This window comes from Phyllostomus hastatus, unplaced genomic scaffold, assembly GCF_019186645.2.
Source record: "Phyllostomus hastatus isolate PE091 unplaced genomic scaffold, TTU_PhHast_1.1 phas_scaffold_200, whole genome shotgun sequence".
NCBI lineage: Eukaryota > Metazoa > Chordata > Mammalia > Chiroptera > Phyllostomidae > Phyllostomus > Phyllostomus hastatus.
Window position 1 is genome coordinate 2,538,189 of NW_025334016.1, and position 3,738 is coordinate 2,541,926.

Consider the following 3,738-nt stretch of genomic DNA (forward strand, 5'->3'; position numbering starts at 1 on the left):
AGAAGAGAGGAAGAAGCAGATTGCCATGATAGTTTTGGTTCACTGCATAGCTGATTTTGTTGGCCTGAAAAATGGATAGTTGTGGGAACTGTGGAAGGCTTGTCCTGGAAGAGCCTCAGTAGTCTAATGTTGCCATCCATATCTTTTGTAACCCACTCTCCAGAATTCTACCACATGTGGGTTGCAGACCATTCATGGATCCCAAAGTGAATTTAATGGGTCACAACCAGAATGCCTTTTAAAAAGGAAATACCTCTGGCTTGCGTGGCTCAGTGGATAGAGTGCTGGCCTGTGAACCAAAGGGTCCCAGTTTGATTCCCAGTCATGACACATGCTTGGGTTTCAGGCCAGGTCCCCAGTAGGGGGTGCTCTAGAGACAACCACACATTGATGTTTCTCTCCCAGTCTTTCTCCCTCCCTTCCCCTCTCTCTAAAAATAAATAAATAACATCCATTTTAAAAAAAGATTTTAAAACACAGTGATCAAATTTGTTGCTCTGTATCTACATTTTTATTTGTTTCTGGTTTTATTAGTTGCTGTACAACATATAGTCAATGAAAGGTTCAGAGAAACAATTATGCAATTAAATTATGTCAAGGCCTGTTAGTTCTAGACCAGCAGTGTCCAAAAAAAATTTCAATGACAGGTTGTTGGAGAAAGGAGAAAGGAAAGCACAAGGAGCTCCTGCAGTGTAGGAGCCTGGGACATGGGGCTGTGCCCCATCATGCCACCGCACCACTGGCTCCTGTGTCCTTTCAGTCCTTCCAACAGTCTGTTAAAACATGGTGGTTTACTATGAAGTTCTAGGCGTGCAGACCTGCCTCAACTGAGGATATTAAAAAAGCATACCAGAAACTGTCACTGAAGTGTCATCCAGGTAAAAATGCAGAGAAAAAAGTAGAAGCAGAGAGAAAATTCAACAGTAGCCGAGGCATATGAGGTGCTATCTGATGCTAAAAAAAAAATGGGACATTTATGACAAATACAGCAAACAAGGATTAAATGGTGGAGGTGGAGGTGGAAGTCATTTTGACATACTGTTTGAATTTGGCTTCACATTCCAGAACCCAGATGATATGTTCAGGGAATTGTTTGGTGGAAGGGACCTGTTTTCATTAGACTTTCTCAAAGACCCATTTGACAACTTCTTTAGGAAACAGAGGAGTCCCCCGTGGGAGCTGAAGCTTTGGCACAGGCTCCTTTTTCTCTGCCTTCAGTGATTTACATCTTTTGGAGGAGCGTTTTCTTCTTTTGATACAGGATTTACTTCCTTCAGGTCATTAGACCATCTGGGCCTCACTTCATTCTCTTTCACTGCAATTGGTAGTAGTGGGATGGGTAAATTTAAATTCATTTCAACTTCTATCAAAATAGTTAATGGCAGAGAAATCACTACAAAGAGAATTAGTGAGAATGGTCAAGAAAGAATAGAAGTTGAAGAAGATGGCCAGTTAAAGTGTTCAATGATAAATGGTAAGGAGCAGCTGCTATGCTCACATAACATGTAATTCAACATACACAAGTAACAGGAATGATTAATGTAACAAGCATCATTTCAGGATTAATAGGAACATTTTTTGAAGATATCAAATGAACTCAACTTTCATTATAACTGTACCTAATCTAAAGTATTTATATACAGCTCACTAAAGCCCTGTTTGTAATAAATTTTCCTTTTTTTCTTGGGACCACATGATGGGACCTTTTTTGTTTTGGTCTTTAAAATTGTTGCTAGTCTCTGTATGCACTTTGTTTTTTATTAAATGTAGTCCAAGGTGTCCATGACTTCCATACACTAACAACAACATGGACCTGCTTTTCCATTGTGTTTGAAACGTGAACCAAATAGTGTCAGCCTGCTGTGAAGTTAACATTGCCGGGATGAATCTTCAATAAAAATAATTTAAAATTTTTTGCAGTATTTAGTAGTGAGATTTATTAATGTGTCAATGGTAATACCTTTCTGGATTAATATAAATTGAGAATGTTTTCTAGTTGTGCATGAGTGCTGGCTACTGAGTAAATTTTGACAATTGTTTGAATATGTAATGTTAATCCTTTTTTCTTCCTTTTTTAAGATTTTTTATTTATTTATTTTTTAGAGAGGAGAAGGAGAGAGAAAGGGAGAGAAACATCAATGTGTGGTTGTCTCTCACATGTCCCCTACCAGGGACCTGGCCTGCAACCCATGTATGTGCCCTGACTGGGAATCCAACTGGCAACTCTTTGGTTCTCAGGCCAGCATTCAATCCACTGAGCCACACCAACCAGAGCTATAATGTTAATCTTAAGTGTGAGGATTGAGCAAAAAGGAAAAAGGACTTGTGGACTTGGACAACAGTGCAGGAATTGCTGGGGGTGGGGGGGAGAGGAATATAAGAGGGCTAAATGGAAAAAAATACAATAAAGATTAAATAAAAAAGAAAAGCTAGTAAATTGAGTCTTTGTCATATGCTTAAAAAGGAAATAAAAAAGAAAAAATCGCAGTGATAAAAAAATGTGTTCTACATCTGTGGTGTCTACTATGGAAGCCAAAAGCCACCTGTGGCTGAGCACTATGGTGAGTGCTATGGGGACATTAAATTTTAAATTTTATTTAAATTTAATTAATTTAAATGTAAAAAGCCACTTGTGGCTAGGAGCCACCGTATTGTAAATACTGGTTTAGACCTATTGTTTTGAATAATCAAACATACTAATGTTTTGTTTTTGGACCAATCTAAATTCAAATACTACTTCTGTTACTACCACCATGAGACTTTAGGTGGGGTACTTGGTTTTTCTAATCTTCAACGTACTCATCTCTAGAATGAAGGATGAGAAAAGATACTTTTTTAATCTTGATGTGAGTATTGTATTACATTAATGAATGCACACCACCTATTACAAACCCTGACAGTAGTTGATATTCAAGAAATGTTGGTCTCCTTCCCAGACATCTGTGATCATCTTGAAATCATGTGACCTTCAAAGAAGGATTGGATGAGAGAACTCAGATGACTTAGTAAAATCTGCCTTACATTTTAAACTGCAGTTCCAAGGACCTAGCTGCAGGTCAGCAGCACCACCATTGCTGCTTCCCATAGCTCAAACTCCAGAGAAATATTGATGTCCATGTTTCCAAAAATAAATACACATTCAAACACCAGCTCATCCCTTATAAATATAGAAAAAGACTACCTACCCACATCCAATTGTTTGTCTTATTTCTTAGAATCAAGTTTATACATTTTATCTTTAGAGAAAAGGATGCATTATTTATTTCTTTGATCAGTGACTAATTCTTCAGTTTTTCCCCCATGGTATGAATATGATATTATTATATTATATATTACTGAAACTTTGTATTGTCTCTCAACATTTTTCACTTTTGTGTGTTTTTAATGTGTCCTAAGATATGAGCAGAAACCTTGATAAACCTACAGTCTTTGGAAAATGGAATTCTTATTTTCAACTGAAATGGGCTGAATGTATCCCTCCCAAAATTTCTATGTTGAAGTCCTGTGTCCCAGTACCTCAGAATTTGACTGTATTTGGAAACAGGGTCTTTAATGGGGCAATTAAATTAAAATGAGGTGATGAGGGTTGGTCCTAATTCACTCTGGTTGATGTCTTTATATGAAGAAATTAGAACACAGATATACACAGAGGAAAGACCTTGGGAAGACAAAGGAAAAGGTAGCCATTTACAAACCAAGAAGACAGGCTTTAGAATGAAATGAAACCTGTTGAAACTT

At 37.4% G+C, this 3,738-nt stretch overlaps 1 pseudogene; it reads left to right on the top strand.

The window, feature by feature from the left end:
• Positions 1-783: 783 nt before the first annotated feature.
• On the top strand, positions 784-1,509 carry LOC123832685 (annotated as a pseudogene).
• Positions 1,510-3,738: the final 2,229 nt, after the last annotated feature.